General features: G+C 47.0%; 1 long non-coding RNA gene across 5 annotated transcripts in view; it reads left to right on the top strand.

Annotated features, from left to right (window-relative positions):
* Positions 1 to 4175, top strand: part of LOC102565750 (uncharacterized) — a 50667-nt gene extending 46492 nt beyond the window's left edge. For all 5 annotated transcript variants that reach the window (XR_009462957.1, XR_009462956.1, XR_009462958.1 and 2 more), the window contains one exon: positions 443 to 4175. This is a non-coding gene — a long non-coding RNA (uncharacterized LOC102565750). The remainder of the gene's footprint in view (positions 1 to 442) is intronic.
* Positions 4176 to 21037: the final 16862 nt, after the last annotated feature.

Below are 21037 nucleotides of genomic sequence, written 5' to 3'. Positions count from 1 at the left end.
ACCCATTCCTAGAGCCGCTCTCCCCCATTCTAGTGCTCAGCCTTCTTGCGCTACTGGCTAATTCTTTGTGTGTGGGGATTGCAAAGGCATGGTTGTTTGAGGAACAGCACACTTGGCATTGTTGGCTGTCTGTGCCAAGACACCAGGGACTGAATAAGCCCAGAAAATGGGCCCTTTGAGGCAGGGCATAAGGATGGGCTGCTTAGGGATTAAGAGCTGTGGCAGGGAAATTGCTGGGGTAATGAGGACATCCATAGGCAGGGGCTCTGGAGACAGTGGGGGCTGCAGCAGTGGGGCTACCCAGGAGCTGGAGACCTAAGGTGTTGGGCTGCCCAGGAATCAGGCGCTGGGAATGAGGGAGCTTGTGCTGTACCATCTCTTCAGCAGGGGGCCCAACCTGCAGGCTTGTTCACTGCGTTTATCCCTCCTGCTTTCTCCACAGACAGATCCCAGGAAATGCAGTCCCCAACCACAGAGGTGCCCCCTCAGCAGCCCCAAAGCCCAGAGCTGAAGGACACATCTTAACACCTCCCGTGGGCGCGTTTCTGACCAGCAGGGAAAGAGGAGACTGTCGAGCATCAACCAAGCTTTACTGGCGTGGCCTGGAGTTTGCTGGGTTTTCCTTGGTGCTATGCAGCAAGAACATCTTGTGTTCCTTGGAAGAGGGGAGCAGAGGAGGGACATGGAGCAGCCGAAGGGGAATAAGCCCCTCAAGTCTGGTGCAGCTGGGACAAATCCCTGCAGGGAACCATTTCTTCTGTGGTGTTTAAGGGAACAAACAAAGGGACCAAGGGCTTTTGTTTTGGGGGATATTTTCTTGTCTTCACACCTGCACAGTCAAGCAGCTCAGAGGCAGCCTTGCCCTAGGAATTGCTGAGAGGAGCAGGGGAGTAGCTATTTTTATGTGAGGGCACTGTCCACTGTGACGTTTTGGGAGCAATTTCTTTGTTCTTTTTCTCATGATCCAGTATCCTTCTTCAGGCCTCTTGACAAGATTTGGGGAAATGGTCCAGAGGGGAACACAGTGCAGGCTCCACTCTGTGTCCCAATGGAGAAGCCCTTCTCTAAGAAGCAGGAATCGGGGACCATTCTTGGGCATGATCCCACTGATCCAGGGTCCCACTGTAAACCCTTGCCATGTGTGTGCGTGTATTTGGGGGGGGGGCTCAGCAATACCCCCTCCCCACTTCTGTCCCAGGCCTGGCACAGACTCCCAACCCTCCTGGGTTCCTGTTAGAGTCCAGGCAAGGGGAACACTGTGCAAAGCTACTTCCTTCACTGCTGGCCCTGAGAAGCAGACCCTGCTCTGTAGCCATGGCATTTGGTCTGTAACCAATGAAGGCAGGAACAAGATGAAGGGGCAGCTGGGCTCTGCAGTGCATGGCAGGGTGACTGACCAATACTGTAGTGAACTGAGTGGAGGGAGGCTGACCTGACTTCAGGGTTAGGCAACAGGGTTAGCATAACATCCATGAGCTGGGAGCCTAGGACTGTGCTTGCTACACACAGGCTTCCAGGACCTGGCCACATGCTGCCCTCTGCAGAACAGTTGATGTATTACACAGGGCTCACCACACCCACCTGTTCCCATCCCTTACATCCCAAGCTTGCCATGGCTGATCTGCAGGTGGCACCAGGTGGTACTGAAGTCTGGGCAGGGACTGAATACCTGCTTTCCATCAAAGGCACAGGATCTCCCACCGCATCCAGTCCTCCTGCCTGGCTCCCAGAGGAGAAGCTGTTGGGCTGTGATCTCACTGCAGAGCATGAGGTGGGGCTCAGGGCTGGTAGGGTGCAACGGGCACAGGAAGGAGCTCTGGTGCAGAGAAACCTGATGGCCTGCTTGCCCCTTAGCATGTGTTTGCGGTGTGAGAAGGCCTGGGAGCCCAAAATATGGAGCAGGGCCCCAGTAGGTAGGACACTGCCCAAACACAGCACAGACCAGGGCCCAGCTGATAAGACCATGCAGAGCTTCCCGGTCTGCAAGGGAGCTTGTACTGAGCCCCTGCAGAGCAGCTGCTGGCTTTTCCCCACCATTCACCTGGCAGTCAGGACCAAGCTAATGAGCATGACAGAGAATTGTGGGATACCTGGCTTAATAGAAATGAGCACTAAGCACCAAGCCGAACTCACTGCCACTGGCCTTGTTTCCAGTACTGGGTGCGTAGAGGCACCAGGAGAACAGCCCTAGTCGTGGAACAATCCTGCAAAGATTCTCTATCTTTAATGAATGATAGAGTGGGGAATGAGTTAGCCTGGAGTTAGACTGTCCCCTCCCTTGCCATTTCTCCCCCTGGGCACCCCGGCTTCTCATCAGTGAGTACTCTCTTTGACAAGGCTGCCAGCGCCTCCTCAGGGAGCCCCATAGGGAGCCCACCCCCTCCCTGCTGCACAGCTAAGATGTTCAGGAGACTTCAAAAGCCCATGCTGGTTTTGTCCCCCATCTCCCAAGGTCTGACAGTAACATATTTCTGGCTTTCCACCATCTGCCAGTCCTAAGGGCAGGTAGCTTATGGCTGCCTGTCCTGGCCCTGCTAATCTGAGTTTTTGGTGATTCTCCAGGTTCCCATATGCAGTTAAGGGTTGTGCGGTAAGTGTATCTATCCCATGTCATTAACTTGGTAACTCATCCTAAAACTCTTTTTCCAGCCTGGTTTTTCTGGGGTGATGTTTCCTGGCCTGGCTCTGGGCAGCTCCTGCTTTGCAGGACTTGGGCCTTGAAGTGCTCAGCTGTGCTGCTGTTGGATCAGGATGAATCTCAGCGCTACAGCAGGTCATGGTCATCAATGCTACAGGTGCCTCTGTTGAACTGGCCAAGGAATACAAAACCCAAAGAACGAAATACTTCCACGGGCACCAAACATCCATTGTGCTACACAGAGATAACAACCCTTTGTCATTCTCCAGCTCCTTCTATCTGGGAATTTCAGTCATTTATAAAATGATCGCATATACCCACAAATCTCACTCTGGTTATAAACATGTCACTGGTCCAAAGTGCTGATTATATTCAGGATTGGATAAGTATTTAAAAAATACAGACCCACTGAGCAACCCCTGAAGGCTCAACATGGATTTTATACATTAATGTCTCACAGCCATAAACCCCATGCTGTTAACCAATCCAGGCTCTCAGGTTTCTAGAGGTATAAAGCACTTATTTCTATCTGGGAAAAATCATTGTACCCAGCCTTTTACAATCATACCATTCAATTACCATTTTGCCTTCCTCCCCTACCTTCTTAATTTCCATTGTGATTTTTGGTAGCTGCCATTTCAAGAACTACTTGATCTACAATTTGATATTTCTTGCCATTGTGAGAGGGGGGGCACCTGGAATCAGAGACTGCAAAAGGGACAAGGCATCAGTTTCAAACTTGAAATACCAGCTGCTAAAATCATATTTCATTGGCTCTTCCACAAGTACTTTGCCAGTGGGACCAAGCCAAATGTTTTCAGAACTAATCAGTCTTTTCCAAGCACATCCCAAGTCCAGAGCAAGCGATTGTGTCTCTGCCCTCCCTCCCAGTCTGTTAAACTTGTAAAACATCTGTCTGCCAGGATTGTGCTGCAAGGAGAGAACAAGGGGAAACTTGGGTATATCTGGAATAAATCAATTGCCAGGAATGGCAAAGTTATAGTTTTACACAAGTGTAACTGAGACCAGGCTCTGGTCTCACTGTCTAAATAATTCCTGAACAAGGATACTGGATTTAGCATCATTCTTACTGTGTAAACAAGCAGTACCCTGGATTTAATGTCTGTACAATGTAGCTGTGTGTGTGTTGGTGCGGGTCCACGTTGGGTGTGTATAGTGTGTTCCTGCTGCTTCCTTGGGATTCTGAACTGAGCACAGAAAGTGTATGGAGGCCGTGGTCTGGGGTGGACATGGGGACCAGAAACTTGTGGCTACTGATCTGACCTGACAGTGCTAGGAGGATGAAGAGCAGTTCCAAAAGGAAGCTCCCTCCCTCTCTGATGATGTGTGTCTTTGAACATCAAACTGTCAATCTCATTCATTTTGGCTGGGGTATAGTTGGGCATCAGGAGGGGGCTGGGATGGGGAGAGAAAACAGTGTAGTTATTTGAAGAGATCACTGCGTGTCTGGGAGAGTCCTGGACTGCTCACACCAGGGGACTTGTTTGAGTAATAAATTGTGAGTATTTTCCTGTGATCCCCTGTGCTGTGTGCAGTTTCTTTGGTACGAGGAGGGTGCACTGAAGGGGCAAAGGAAATTGCAAAATTAGAGGGTTCTCCCCAGCTGAGCTTTCTCTCCCTGACTTGCAAAGGGGAGTGTGAGGTACACCAGATGCTAAGCTGCTAGTGGGGCATGGGGCAGGGTGGAAGTAGGTTTCAGGATTCTGTGGGGAAAACCTCCAAACTGCAGCAGGTCTCCTCACACCAGCCAAGAAAACCAGCATCTCATCCACCTGGGATCTGGTAGGGAGCAAGTGAAACAGCTGAAAGGGCAAGAGGCAATGGAGGAGGAAGAAATTCAATAAGGGATGGGCCATTTTCTAGGCATCAAGACTATCCAGAGTCATCATAATGAACTGGAAGAGCCAAGCAAGGATCAGTCCTCACATTAATGGAACTTTGTTCTCTCTGTAAATGCAACACCTTAAAATGCTGCTGATTCACACCAGGCATACACAGGATGATCTCTATGGATCCTGGTGAGAACCAGAACTTTAAAGAAGCCTGAGGCCCACTAATATCAGACCCCCAGAACACCTGTTTGGTCACTCAGGATATGGCCCAGTATTGACTACTTCTGTTTCCTGAGGTCCATGGAGCATCCTGATTGTCTTAGGGTGGCGCTGTGTGTGTGTGTGTGTGTTTGTGTGTGTGTGTGTGTGTGTGTACGTACATACAAGAGGCTTAGTTAGGATGAGGTTGAAACTTGTCTACATGTACAGCTCAGCCCACATGAGCAACAAAGAGTATGAGCATCCTCTCATTAAAATGGTCTGGTAAATGAGATTCCCCTTTTGCCCCTCCATTTCCCACTAGGCTAGGCTATAGTAATGGGCAGAGGACTTCTCATAGGACACCAGTCCAAGCCCTCATAAGTAGTAGCTAGAGCTGTCTGTCATCTTTTGGCTTATACCAAACAAGTAAGTTTGGATTGAAGGGGCAGCAAGCAGTGGCTGGGACTGGGGCAGAAGGAAGAGGCTGATTATATGACTTGCAGGGGTTGCCAGCAGCAGGGTTGGCTAGCAGGACTACCCTGCCATGCAGCCTCGGAGGTGACATTAGCACAGGCTCTCTATTGTGATCTCCATCTATCATGGAGGATAGAGCCGGTGGGAGGATAATGGTAGAAGGCTACTTTAGGGGTAAAGGACTCAGTGTTAGTAAGGTGGTTGTGCCAGGCTCTGGGTCATCTAGTGCTTTGGAGAGTTTTGTGTCTAGGCAATTCAGGCAGTATTTTTTCTGGGATTTGGTGGAAGGGAAAGGGAAGCACATCTTGCTTGGCAAGGTTTGCCGGGTGCAGGAGAGCCAGCTTGGGTCTGGAAGGCAAGGGACTGCAGCACTCAGGAGATTCAGGTACAATGGAGACTATGTGGCCAGTTTGACAGTGACAGGGCAGTGTCAAATATTAATAACATTTTATTTGGGTTTAAAATCAAGTAAATAAATTGTTCTGTCTGTACTTACTTTGGTTTTACACAACAGTTCCCCTCCTCCTGCCTAGCGCTGTTAACTGAAGCTCACTAGGACTTCCCTCATGAGAGTGCCCTGATCGCACATACCATTTGCTAGCATCCGGGAGGACCTTCAGTGCTCTCAACTACTCTATAAGGTGCTCAGACACTCCCCCCACCTACGCCCCCATCAGCTGTTTAGCTGATGGTTTTAAGAGACCCTTCCTGGCATCCAGCTGCCTCATGTAGGGCTTCACAAGCCACCAAAGGAGCAGGTAGGCAGTCCCCCAAGCAGCAGGTGGGAATAGTCACTCTGTCCAGCTCTATGCAAGCAGCACCTGAGCAAATGTTCCTAGCATCATTGGGAGGCCAGGCTGAGGTTCTTGAAGACCCTGGAATTATGGGCCTCATCCAATCACTCCTGAATGAACCATCCCCAGTGGTCCCCAATGCCTTGCAACATGATGAAGCAGTAGCCCTTGCAGTTGATGTGCTTCAAGCAATGGTACAATGGGTACAGGATGGAATATAGGTGCCACTGAAACTCCAGTGCAGTTCAGAAAGCCCATCCAGCCATCCACCTGCTTCTCCATGGTCATGGGAACCTTTATTTTGGTGGCATGCCTCTGAAACAACAGTAGATAGTCTTGGGGTCATAGGATGACAAGCAAAAGTGGCAGAACTTTAGGCTGAGGAGGGCCAGCTCCATGCAGCACTCCATAAATGTGGCCTTCCTCAGCCTAAACTTCTACCACTTCTGCTTGTCACTCCATGACCCCAAGACCATCCACTCAAACACATAGCTGCTCACATCTCTGGCCAAGCAGCAGCAGAATACAGTTCAGAGGTAGTCCCAGAGAAGACCGTCCTCTGTGGTCTCCCTATGTTCTCCTTTCCCCAGCACATAGACAGAGAGCAGAGCTTCAGAAGGTACCTTTGATGTATCAGGGTCATAGTCCCTTCAGCCACTGTGCCACAGGCCACTTGGCAGCAAAAGAGGTGGAAGAAGCAGCAAAGCATGACTAGGTAATTAGAGTCCACCATGAGCCGTGGTGCTCCGTGGGAGCCTAGAGAGTGAGGAGACATATGGGCCCATGCTCTCTGCTCCTGTTACAAAGGCAATGCATGGGAAATGGATTAGGACTGGGGTAGCAGGAAGCCTAGAGCAGAAGCCTGGGAGTAAAATATCCATAAAGCTCTTGCTGTTGTCACTCCATTGTTCTCAGAAGTCAAAGGTACACCAAGTCTGCTCATCAATCCTTGGCTGTGGAGCTCCAGCACATTATGAAACCCTTGAGTTGGGAAGGGACTGTACACTTGTATAGTACTGAAGTGCTCTAAATTAGGAGGAAGGCAGGATTTTAAGCCTGTACATTTGTCCAGACTCTTACAATGTCAGTGTTACAAACAGCACAGAAGATAATGTTTTCACCCAATGCCCTGAATAGTAAGCACCTTATTATCAGAGTTATTCCTTCACACTGAGTGCATTGACCTCCAATATCAGGACAACAGCCATTAAAAACTCCAGGCAAAAGTGCAAAAGAAACATCAGTTGTAAAGGTCAGGAACTACAACCTCCCCTTGAAAAGTGAATGGTCTCCTCCAGCACACCCTGCTTTCGTCCTTCTCTTGTCAATCAGGCCGGGGCTTTAAGGATTCCAAGGGCCATTGCACTCAATTATCTTTTCAACTGTCCTCTCTTTCTTCCACTCCCAGTGCTTCTCATTCAGGCATCATCCCTTGTCTCATTCTTGCTCACCTCATTCTCCATCGTTTCTTCTTTTTTAATCTCTTCTCCCCTTCACTTGTCTTGCCTTGTTCATCCCATGTGCACTCTATCTTCTACTTTCATCTCATCAGTCATCTTCTTCACCCGCATACGATCATAGGAAAGCAGGGCTGGAAGGGATCTCACAAGGTCATCTAATCCAGCCCCCTACTCAAGGCAGGAACATTTCCAACTAAACCATCCCAGTCAAGTGTCTGTCCAACCTGCTCTTGAAAATCTCCAGGGCTGGAGTATTCCACAACTTCTCCAGATAGCCTGTTCCAAAGCTTGACCATCCTCATAGTCAAAAAGTACCTCCTAATCCCCAACCTAAATTTCCTCTGTTCTGGTCTGAAGCCATTGTTCCTAGACCTGTTCCCTACAGCCAGAGAAAGTGCTATCTCCATCCTCTTTGTAATCCTCCTTCAGGTATTTGAAGAGTGTTATCAAATTCTTGCTTGGTCCATACTAAATAGCCCTAATTCTTTCAGCCTTTCTTCATAAATCATGTGTCCCAAACCTCTAATAATTTGTATTGCTCTCTGCCAGGCTCTTTCCAATCTGTCCACAGATTTCTTGAAAAGTGGGACACCAAACCAGACACAGGAGTCCAGGGGAAGCTTCACTAAAGCCTAATCTCATCATCCAACTACCCATCCTCTTTTGTCTTGTGTAACAAGGCTCAGCCCTGTTACTATGGGTGTGGAGGAGTCCGAATGGCCCCACACCCTGGAAACATTCCCCATGCCCAACCCAGGCCTGGAGAGACTCACCTTGTTGAGGCTGAGGATCCTTGTTGGGGAACCAGCTGGGGTGGGGAAATAAGAGACACTAAAAGCAGCCTCTGGGGGACAACTGCACCAGCAACGGGGCAGAGGACGCAGCTGCCCTGAGCCTGGGGTAAGATGAGGTCAAACAGCCCTGGAAGGGGCATAAGCAAGGCTTCTCTTTTGTTTATTTTGTCTGCACGGACCCCATGTGCGCTTTTTCAAAGCCTCTGAACTTAAGAGGCAACTGGGGAGTGAAGCATGGCAAGAGCCTAGCAAGCCAAAGACATGGAGCCAGCACCAAAGCTAAGTAGCAGGGTTTTTTTTAATTTTAATCTTTGTTTCTTTCTTTTGTATTTCTTACAAACCCAGGGTGGCCTCATGGCGCTATAAACTAACTTGGCTGCAGGAGAGGGGAAGACACTGAGCAGTGGGTCCTTAGCTAAAGCCAGCAGCAAAAGTAAAAGTGGTCAGCTCAGGGTGCCTGAGCAAACATGCCTTGCTCTGCTCTGCCTGAAAGCTACCTGTAAGAGCCTGTCCAACCCAACCATTTATCTTCTTCATTCTTCTTCTTATCTTATCCTGTTTTCTCTTATCCTGTCTCATCTCAACCTCTTCTCTCAATCCGTCATGCCATCCTCTCTTATCACCCTTTTCCATTCCATGCTATCTCGCTTTACCAAATCCAGTCTCATCCACGTCTCTTATCATCCCATCTCACATCATCTCCTGGTCTGCACTGGTGTCATTTCATCTTGTCCTCTGCCCACTCTTCCTCCCTTGAATTGTCCCATCTTTTCTCATCCTGTCTCATATTGTCTTTTCCTGTCAAACTGCAGTACCTCCAGATTCTTCTTTATGTAACCCTTCTGACAGGCACTGGTCAGCAGCAAAAAGGGCTGGGTTCACATTTTGGGGTACCAAATAAATTATACCAGTGGCTCAAGCCCCAACCCAGAAACCTGGGAATGCTAAATTTGCTGGGGTGTCCTGTATAAACAAAACCCCCTCCTCACAAGTAGTATAAACACAAAAACCCACATTTAATTACAGAGAATAAAACAAAACACTAAATATAATTTTAAAAACACAATTAACTACAAAACCAAGTCAGCTTCACCCATATCCAGGCAGTCTGGGACTTGGGGCTCCCCAACTAGTAGTTCCAGGGGCCTAAACCCTTATACCTGCCCTTTAGCAATGGATTGGAGAGGGGGCCCCACACTGGAGTGTCCTATGAGCTGCTCCTTGGGTTCAATGCACTGTGGGGAGCTGCTTGAGGGCATGGGTCTGTGTTGCAAGGGGCTCCGTTGCTCATGGAAAAATGGTAGAGCACTAACCTCCACTTCTGCATGTTGGCTTTGAGGGGTTAACTCTGGCTTTCATCAGCATACTGCACCCCTAAACTCCTAGTCTCAATCCCAGCTCTGTAGGGCAGAAAACTACAGAACTCAAAGGAAAGGTCAGGACCATCTCACTGGGCCCGAACTGGGCAGCAAAAGACAGCCAGGCCTATATTGCACTAAGGACTAGATAAACAACAAGTGCCAGATCTCACCCTGGCTCAAACTGCAAGGCTTCACCCTGACCCAAATCTGCCCATCAAACATATGGCTTGGGTTCATCCACTCAACTAGGCTGAAATGAAATAGCTGTGAAACAGCACCGAGGGCCCAGGCCTATGGCTGCAGCCTGGACATCCAGATCTCCTGCTGTGAAGAGCCCGGCACAGCCCTGGCCCCAGCCTGCCCCACCCCACCCCGTCCCACACAGATCCACAGGCACGTGCCCCCCCCCATACCCTTCCGGACGAGTGGCAGGAACAGTGGCAGGAGCTGCCAGATAAGCAGACAAGTGCCAGACAAACGGCATGCAGCAGCAGAAGCTGCCCCTGTTCCCTCTCCTTACCTCCTGGATGAGCCACAGCTCCATCCTGCACCTGCCCCGCCCCAGCTGGGCAGTGCTTGCCCCAGCCCCAGCCCCACTCCCTCCCTCACCATGGGGGGCCTTGATCTGTCCCACTACACCCTTCTCTTTCCCTCCCTCTTCCTCCTTCCCCCTCCCACCACACCAGACTTACCAGCTGCACGCAGCTCTCCAAGCTGCTGGGCTGTGCTCCTCGCTGCCTAATGCTGCACTGTGGCTGCACACATGCATGGGCCATTTATCGGCCAAATTATCAGCCATATCAGGCTTATTTCCAATACAGACAATTTTCTTTATATCAGTGCCGATCTGATATCGGACCGATGTGTCAGTGCACCCACAACTAAAAAACACACACTTTAGCATACACAAGCCAAGTGTGTGTGTGGGCATTACATTTACAAGAAGACATACGGAATTAAAAAAGAGAAAGGGTAACAGTTGTTCTCATGTACAAGTATACATAAAAAGGGATAAACTTTGCGGCAGAAAGGAAGAGAGAAAGAAAGAAGTTTACGAGAAATAATTCAAGCCTGACAGTTATATAAATGTCAGTTCTTCATCTGTTAGATGCATAATGGTAGTGAGGGAACAGCAAATTAAAAAGTTACTCTGTACAAATACATCTGTCCACTACATGCACAGTAAGTAAACACTTCTCTAATATTATTGCAAGTTCAGGGCATTGATTGTCTAGAAGATGTTCTTATCATTTCTCCCCTTTCTCTTCTCTGTCAGGTTATATTACTATCAATAGCCATTGGGCAGTGCTTTTCACCTTCCAAGTGCTTTACAAAACATTCAAAGCAATCACCCCATTCACAGGTGTATTGGTTGATGGGCTACTGATAAAAGAGGCAAGAGACAGGCCTATGGCTGAGATTTTTTTCATGCACATCCCCAACATACAGGATGTACACTTATCCCAGTTTACATTTGGCTACTTGTAGCCACACAGTATAAATTATCACCTGTGCTGCCAGGGGAGACTTGAAAGAAGAGAATGGTAGCCAGATGGGTGGCAGATTGTCTTAGATCCACTGGGTTCATTGATTTTTTTTTTTTTTTCTTCTCCACTCCACTATATTTTTACATAGCTTACTTTAGCAAACAGCCTCCAACACTCTCCAACTGGTACACTATAAATTTTTTGTGGAACTGAGATCCTGAGAGCCAAACCAAACCATACCAAACCAGGCTGAGGTGAAACGGGATCACCCTCCAGATCTGCCCAAGCACCTCCAATTTGGACAAGGGTACACTTGGGCATCAAAGAATCATAGCAAATTAGGGTTGGAAGGGACCTAAAGAGGTCATCTAGTCCAAACCCCTACTTAAAGCAGGACCATCATCATCTAGATCATCCCAGCCAAGGGTCTGTTTAGCTGGGTCTTAAAAACCTCCAAGGATAGAGCTTCCACCACATGTCTGGGTAATCTGTTCCAGTGTTTTACTACACTCCTCATGAGATAGGGTATTTTTTTTCCTAATATTCAACCAAAACTTCCCTTGCTGCAAGTTCAGGCCATTGCTCCTTGTTCTGTAATCCTTCCACCACTAAGAAAAGTCCAGCTCCATCCTCACTGGAACCCCCTTCAGGGAGCTGACGACTGCTATTAAATCCCTTTTCAGTCTTCTCTTCTCCAGACTAAATAAGCCTAGCTCCCTCAGCCTGTCCTCGCAAGTCATGTACCCCAGCCCCTAATGAATTTTGTTGCCCTACGCTAGATTCTCTCCAATTTGTCCACATCCCTTCTGTAGTGGGGGGCCCAAAACTGGACATGGTGCTGCAGATGTGGCCTCACCAGTGCTGAATAGAGGGGAATAATCACTTCCCTCAATCTGCTGGCAGCACTCCTACTAATGCAGCTGTGGAAGTCATTAGCCTTCTTGGCAACAAGGGCACACTGTTGGTGCATATTCAGTTTATTGTCCACTGTAACCCCCAGGTCCTTTTCTGCAGACCAGCTGCCTAGCCAGTCAGCCCCCAGCCTGTACTGCTGCTGAGGAAAGAGAATAGGACAGTTCCTAGGCACCGGGTGATGATTATGTCAGAGTTAGTCACAAGCTACACTCTGGCTGTCTACTGGGTGAAACAGGATTTTGTGCTTTACTCATATTCATTATTTCCTTTCCTGGAGATTATTTTACATTTTACTCTGTTGTTTAGTATTTTATACCTGTGTCCTGAGAAGCAGAGACTATCTACAACTTTTGTTGCTTCTAGAGCCGGCACCCCCATTGCTTCTTCCCTTAGTGCAGGACTGAACACGGGACCCGCTCCCAGGCAGCCGTGGCACAGCCTAGTAACCCATCTAGTCCTGCCCCAGTCCAGTCTTCCAAGACACTGCCCTATCTCTTTTGCCTGCTGTTTTGGTGTTATCAATCTACTACTCAGGGAGGCAATCCCCAGAGTCTGTACGTGGGCTTAATGAGTCCTGGTTTGACCTAGCTCACCAGTACTGTTGGTACCCTGTTTCTGCATGAGCTTCGGTGCCTTGCCTCCAGCAGCTCTTCTTCTGTACCTGACTGGCACTGGTACCCAAAGTGTATGAATTGGGGCCTTACCAATTCAAACTGTGCCTTAGGAACACTAATTGTGGCCTCCAGCCACACCTACGCTTTACAGATATTGCACTGGTTTTATTTTTTGGGTCCTCTAGCTCTGACTTTCAAGCAGCTTACCCCTACCCTGGGCCCTGCAGGACTGTTCCTTTATTCCCTCTCCCTCTTGCAGGGCTCAAAGCACTAGGTGCCTTCCAGGTACCCCTTGTAGCCTCTAAACCACCCCCATAGCCACAATCCAAGCCTTCAGTGGAAAAAAAACCATCAATCAGCTGATGGCCAACTCAACACAACCCCATCTTGGGTCTCTAACTGCTGGAAAACAAACCCTTCCCCCCAAACTACAAAAGTTTGCTTTGGGGCTTTCAAGCACAGCTACATATCTGCAGCCCCAAAAATGGCTGAGGCTGGCAACAACAGCTGGCTCTCTCCCAGCCCTTTAAGATACTGTTCCAGCTTTGCTTTCTCACTTCCAACTTCAGCTAGCAGGAACTCCTCTCTCTGCCTAAGTCAGGGCCAGACTGCCTGCTCTAGCTCCAGCACTGGGTTTACCTACTGCACTAACTCCACCTCCTTCCTGTCACCTGTCTTCCTGTGCCTGGTTAAAAGGACTGATTTTCTTTGCAGCCAGCTTATTCCTCCAAGTATTTTCCTGCAGTCTTACAGCATCTGACTCTGAGCTACAAAAGTCCAAGCCTTAAAGGGTCCCTGCTCTATTCCCTTGTCCTCATTCCTCTGGAGGTGATAGGGCTAGGGTTCCCTGTTACAAGGACAGTTAGCCTTTCAAAGGGGAAGTAAGAGAATATATGCTATGTGTTTGCAGACTGGCTAAACTGAAAGTGGGACTTTATCAACTTCAGTGATGTTTATCCAGCTCAGCATATTGGCCAGCTATAGCAATACATTTACTGGCTAGAGATATCTCAGGCTTTTAGGCAGAGTATTTTTCAGCTGGCAGCAGCATTCTTTCCCTTTGTGAATCAGGGAAAGTCAAAGTCAATTGGGATCAATAACTATACATTTGGCACCCTGGCTAAAAAGTCTGTGTGATTTCACTCTTAATTCTCTTCTCAAGGATAGCTGGGCTAACGGGCTTGGGAAGCAAAACCAGGTCAGGAATATGAGTGCGCCCTTCCAGGGATGGCCTTGGTGGGTGCTGGATGCAACGAATGCCAAGACTTGAGGCTCCTGCAGGAAGGAATCCCACCAGTCAGCCTGGGAGACTGGAACCAACTGGAGTCACCCTCCGTCTAATGCCCATAAATGAGATTCTATAACAACCTGAGAATGGACTGACTCACTATCTGGGCATTTACCTTCTGCCACCCATCCCTTTCCTTTGGTTATCTGGTCTGAGCTGAAGGCCAGGGTGTCTGGCTAATTGCAGAAATGGGTGGAGATGTTGTAGTTCCTTCTCCTTTGGCAGAGGGATCTGGTCATTAATCAGCTAGTCATGTCCAAGTTCTGGTACTGCATTAACCCAATGTGCCTGTTCCTAGTGATCCTGAGTAAGTTCCAGAGGAAGATCCTGGAGTTCTTCTGGGCAGGTCTACACTGGCTCTCTGAACAGGAGGGAAAGCTGAGAGTGAGGCATGTTTCTGGCCTCTATTCACAGTGTACAACCATCTGAGTGCAGTAGAGAAAGAAAGAACTGTTTCTATAGAAGACAGGAAAGAGAAGGCATGTCAGCAAAATGACATCTCTAGCAGTTTCTGAAGGAGTCAGAAAAGAAATGGAGTGAATAGAGCATTTAGAGTCTCATTCCTTCTACAACAGTTGAGAGGGGTGTTCCATCTTCAAGAAATGAAAGGCACGAGTCTAGCTATCACAAGTTTCTGATGTGTTAATGATAATAAAAGAACCCAGTCCCAAACTAGAGATCTGTAGGAAGCCTGGATGGGAAAGGAACTTCCAGGTAGAGCAGTGGGAAGTCTTGTAAAAGAGAATGGGAAATAGGAAATACCATGATGGTAAGAAGAGAGGAGGAAAAAGTGCCTTTGGGTGAAGTGTCTCTTCCCTGTCTTCAAAAAATGAGAGGAACATGAGCTGTTCCAGAGCTGAACAGCTATGAATTCTGCTCTAGGCAGCTGAATGCCCTGCTGTAATAAGGATACTCTACTGCAGCTAGTCTGTGAATGTGAATCCCTAGTAAAGTACCTTGCTGTTGTAACAGTTATGTTGAATACTGGAAGGAATGTGATTATGAGCCCTTAGGAAGCTTCTTTGCTTGCAGTCTTAAGCTGCTGGGGTGTTCCAGCTCACCTACTGCAGACGGGATTGCATTCTGCCACAGTCTTCCCATATGGCTCCCACCAACATCCTGAGCTGGCAGTGAAGGTCTGCTAGGAACTGATGTGGAGCCAAAAGAAAAGAAGCCAGGTGACATATGAGTTCAGTTCTAGGGGACTGGTGTATTGTAGGTTCACATTTTTGGCAATGGGACTTTAACATAAGTCAGCCCTATGTAGAAGACTGAGGTTGGTCCATATCATAGTGATGATTTGTCCCAGGGAACACTAAGTTGAACACCCGCTACCTACTTGAATACATTGATGCATGCAGGGACCAGAAGTTCATCAGTGTGAGTCATCTGTGTTCTGCTCTCAAATCTCGGGAAACTGAGGGTGTAAGAGCTGGCACTATGGCAGGGGCAGGGGTATGGGTAGGGAGGAAGCATAGAGGACTCCTTGGGAACTTCTAGTTCTGTAGGTACCAGCATACGTGGGTGGGCAGGACATGCTCAGCCCCACACTCCCAGGGCCATGAATGACTGAAGTATAGACAAGTGGTGAGTGCTAAAGTGTTACACTCAGGCTAGGGACAGAAATTACACATAAACTGGTATAAGTGATGGGAATCTGGTTCAAATGCATAACACTGTTGGCTACAAATGTCCAACTCGGGATCCTTAAAATTCTAGTTTATTAGGCAGATTGAAACACTGTAATGAGTTAAATCATAAACCTTGGGGCTGGTCCCCCCCCCCCCCACACACACACACATATGCACACACAGACACACACACAGTAGCAAGCTACAGAGTCAGGTATACCTATCCTATAAGCGCTGAAGTCTGCTGTCGATGGCCAGTCGAGGCTTCTTTCAGCGTGGTGTTATCATCCAGAAGGGGGTCGCCAGCTGGTCCTTCTGGCTGGACAGGTCTGGTCAAGTTGGAGATCAAGAGGGCGCCACTGAGGGTCACTTTTCACTGCCTTTTATCTATCCCTGGCAGACTTTAGTGACTCCCCAGTTTTCAGGTTTGCCCAATCCAGGGGTCGTTGACCCTCGTGGGACTTCCTCCCCCTCGATGGCTACTGGACGGCATCTGTCAGCCCCAGGGGTCATCCGCATGTACGTGCAGGTTTGGGAGTCCATTGATAAATTTTGAATAGAGCTCTGGGAGCGGTCGATCTGGAGATATTCAGCCCAAAAGTTGGTCCCCGGCGTTGATTAACTCAGGCCAGGGCTTCTAGCCCTTGATCAGTGAGGTTTAGAGATTTCCCAGTTGTTACGTTGTCTTCTATTGAATTCTTCCGTTGGTTGATCTGCAATGTCCCAGGTGTTAATTGCTGTCTGCTGCTACAGTGTTACACATTCAATCACTGATTCACTCACTCTTTCAGGGGCCAGCCTGATACAGGGAAGGGCAGTTTGATTCCTGCCCTTGTTAACATTGTTACAATGTATAACTTACTTATGAAACTAAATACATTCAGTTGAAAGTTGAAAGGTGAGGAGTAGTATAAAATATAAGCTACAAATGCCATGGCACACAAATGGATAAAAATACCAAAATACAAGGGGAGATACAAAATGCACAAATACACATTTTAAAACACAATTCCTTATCTTAAAGTGAAAGAGAGAGGAAGGAAGAAAAGGTAGAAAAAGAGAAACATATCCAAAGAGGGGAGAGCAAATTCAGGCAAGAAGAAAAGGGGGCTTTCTGCTACAACACAACAGAAGTTCAAGGCACATAAACCATTTTCAAAATGGCCAAAACTGGTTTAAACCTGGAGAGATGAAGTATCAGACAAGTAATTTAGGTTAAATTGGTTTATTGAACTTTTGTCCCAGATCTCTGCCAGATCCCCTCCAGATTCAAGTTAACTCAGTCCCCCAGCATCCCAGGATGCTTTGCACCTCCCCTGAGGGTCCCTGTCCCCTCCCTTGCAGGGTGGATGGGCTAGCCTTGGCCCAAGCTGTCTGCTCCAGGGAGATATGCTCTAGTGCCCCTTGGCCTGGGCCACTGCAGGCATATGGCTGCATTTCTAGAATCAAAAGTGAATATCTGTTCACTTGTTTCTTGGTTCAATTTATGCAGCTTAGACTAACCTGCGAAGATTGAATCGATTCAGCCTTGGGCTTTTTGACTGCCTGTACTTAACCCTAGGGCTAGGTCTTACCTGCTTGCTCTTCCAATTTCCAGCTGAAAGCATGTGTTCCAACTCCACTTGTTGCACTCCTTTCTGAGTAAGGAGACTTCCTTCTCATTGAGTATCTTTTCCTTAATAGTGCTTCCTGCTCCTTAAGCAACGTGGTGGGAAATTGGATCCTCTTATGAGTTTGTACATTTAGGTCTATTTGAAACTTCCAATTAGTTTGATAAATTCACATTGCTTCTAGATATCTGGTTGGGGACCAGCTGATACCTCCTTAATTGAGGTCAGAAACAACAGACAAATGTTTACCCACACTACCTGTTTGTGGAGCCTTCTCCAGTTGTCTGGAAAATTGTAACACCAAGTTTTTTTTAAGAGATCATCCATCCCTTTGTGGAAACTGGGGATCATCATCCTCAGGGAGAATTTTGAGAACAAAAAGTGACTTCCTTGTGAGATTTTGTTTCTTAGGTCAGGCTGTAGTCATGGCTCTTTCCTAATTGTCTATGTACTTGTGATGTTCACATGAAAGGTGAGGCTGGAGACGCTCGGGGTGCAGCACAGAAGAGGATTGTGTTTCCAGAGACTTGGCATGAGGCACTTTCAATTTCTAGTTTTCTTAAACAAACATGTTCCATTAATGAAGTCAGAGATTTTTCCAAAGGCAAAGGGAGAAGAATAGGGGAAAGGGCTGGAGGTGAGACACAGACAAATGTTGAATCCTTCTGCTGAGCTATTTCTGCTTGTGAAAAGGATTACTAACTAGAAACAGCTACCCAGAAACTTCAGATATGATGCAGAGCACTTTCATTGCAGAGACCAGTATTCATGCCATAGGGGGATGTTCTTTTCATCCTCCTTCTCTCCTCAAAAGAAAGTTTTGAACGACTGATAATGACCCTCTCAACATCCCACGCTGAATCTGGAAACATTTTCTTCTTGCAAAAGTCTAATAGCACCAATTATTCAAAAAAGAGCATTCAGAAGAAAACACCTGTAGTAAAATAGCTCTGCCATTTGCTAGAGATCTAGTTTTATGTTTTCAAATTCCTTTCCTAAAAACAGAAAAACTCTTATTTCCCTTCTTATGGGAACAATGAGAAGAAAAAAAATGGTATTTTCTTTAGTGTTACAAATGCCCTGTTTCTTTTTCATTTTCAGAAGATATATTGCATTGACTTCAGAGAATTAACTTTGAGAGTTTACCCTGCACACCACAGCATGGAGAACATCTGAAAGTGTGTATGGTAACATGAAGAAGAATAGTAATGTTATTTGCTACATAAGACAAACTTTTGCTAAGGAGAAAAGGAAGAAGAGGTTGGATTTATTTGAATCCAACATGCAAACCTTGAAACTGTTTCAGAGATTATTTTATTTCCGTGTTAGGCACGAGGAAATATCTTGTCCAATTAGTTCCTAATAAACCTCCCCCACCACCAAAATATATATATATATATATATATATATATATATATATATATATATATAGTATCATAGTGCGTAGGGTCGGAAGGGACCTAAACAGATCATCAGGTTCGACCCCCTGCCCCGGGCAGAACCGGGTGCCGGGGTCATATTACCCCAGCCAAATATCTGTCCAGCTTCCTTTTGAAGACCCCCAAGGTAGGAGAGAGTATCACCTTACTTGGGAGCCCATTCCAGAGCCTGGCAGCCCTAACTGTAAAGTAGGGCAGTTAAAGGAAATAGAAATGAGCTATTTTGACTTCAGATATGGAAGACATGAAGGAAGCATATCAATTTTGTTTCAAGAAAGCTAGCATTCTTTTTTCTTTCTTTCATTGATTTCAGTGCAAGCTTAGATAACTGTAGTCTATCCTAAACCCTTTCACAAGTGCAACCCTATTTCCCAGCTTTTAGCAATTATTTTCCCTCCTTGCAATGACATTAGTCATATAGTGCTTTATGGAAGAAGAGGGCTTTTTATTAATTCATTCCACCTACTTATAGAAAACAAAATACAGATGTGCTTTTTATCCAAAATATGACTCATGGGTTGTATGTTGAGCTAAAAGATAGAGTAGTAGTACTCAACTTACAGACTCGTGGGGTGGATTTGGCTTCCAGGGCTGCCCATGGATCTGCACATTTGGTGATGAGGGAGAGGTAGAAGTGTCAAATGTGGCAATTAATGTTGCCACTGTCCCCCCCCACACACACACATTTCTGGATGCATGGGGACCCACATCAGCCAGATGGCATTGCCCCATGTGCCAGATGGGGTCATGCTATGGCTAGATCTAGGGCATGGGGGCAGTCAGGGCTGGAAAGGTTGAGCACCACTGACATAGAGCAAGAAATATGCATTGTATCCCTTTGCAATGACTCTGAATGAAAGAGGCACTTTTTCTCCAGGGAGAGAGAATCCAGGAAAAACATTTGACTATGTTTGTGAAAGAGAGAGATTTGTTTCTGCCCACTTTCAAACAGGGACATTTCACACATGAGACAAATATAATAACTATGACGCTGCTTTGCTGTTTCCCAAACATGAGCTAGTGAGGACAGATCTCATATTACAAATCCTTGCCATCACCTCCTGCCTCTCTCCATTGTTAATAACGAACCTAGATATGGCAGGAGAAAAAAAATCACTTAATCCACATACGCTTTCAAAAGAAAACTTGAATTCTCAGTGAAACATTATTTAGTGATCATCACATACTGACCTAGACCCATGGTGCCCAGTCCATTTGGCCCTAGCCCTGTGAGGGATCTTGCCCATGGACCAACCCATGTGCCAGCCTGATCTGACATATGAGGCCAATGGCATTATCATCTGGCCCATGGGGCTCCCCAGAGGTATAGTAGGGCAGCCCCATGCCTGGGGCAGCTGCAATGCTTAGGACAGTGCCAGCTGCCATTGTGATGATGGTGATGAAACAGTCAGCTGCCTCTGCCATGGTGGCTATTTTTGTGCACTCACACAAAGGTGGCATCTAGGGATGCTGCTTCTGTTGCCTCTCCACCCCCCCCACAGTTACACTAATAGGGCCCCATAAAACTTACCAATGCCACCACTTGCTCACCAACAAATTGCTAGACCTATGGGGATCGTTGCAGGCTGGATGACATGGCCCCATGTGCTGGATCCAGGTCACGGGCAGTAGATTGTGAGCCACTGACACAGATGATAGAGAGAAACATTCTCTGTCCCTTGCCATGTCTCTGAATGAAAGGACACTCCTAATTAGGAAAAATAAAGAATCTAGGCACTCTGATTGACTCTGTACAAAAGTCAGAGAAGCTGTAGAAGGGCTGTAGTGTTTAAGAGATTGCAGGATCTGAAAGAGATATTGGCTCATCATTTAAATTAAGAAGTTTGTTAGGATTTCTACTTTGGCTTGCAGGCTGTGTTGGGATGGTGGAGTGGTATAAGGGGTCAGACGCAAGCCTGGTCTTCTCTTGTAGTAGAGCAATTCTATTTCTCATTGCAGCGCAGCAGCACACAAGGCTAGAACAGCTCTGGTATAGCACTGTACTCTGGAGTAACTAGAAGACAAGCGGGAGGCAAATGATCTACTTTTCTGAGATCCTGTAAATAAAGGTGTAAGGGCTATGCCACACCAAATGTACAACCCCTCTGGGTTTGCTTCACACACACACACACACACACACACACACACACACACACACACACACACACACATATATATATATATAAAACCCAACAGGACCTAGTGTGGGTATCTGGCATCAATTTTTTCTCAGTGAATAAGAATGAATATACAAAAATATGAGTTTATCTTTTACTATAATAAGAAATAGCAGCTGAACAACAAATGAAAACCCGACAAAGAAAATAAAATATTAAAAAGCACAATGTATACACATATACATTATATTGCTCCTTGGTAGAAAATTAGCTGGTAGAGTAAAATAAGCTTGGTAGAAAATAAGCTTTGCTGTCCCTGATATTCTTTATATTCTGAGTCTGGTGAGCAGCAGACTGAATC

This window comes from Alligator mississippiensis, chromosome 6 (genome assembly GCF_030867095.1).
Source record: "Alligator mississippiensis isolate rAllMis1 chromosome 6, rAllMis1, whole genome shotgun sequence".
Classification (NCBI taxonomy): Eukaryota; Metazoa; Chordata; order Crocodylia; family Alligatoridae; genus Alligator; species Alligator mississippiensis.
This window is presented reverse-complemented; position numbering and strand designations above follow the sequence as displayed.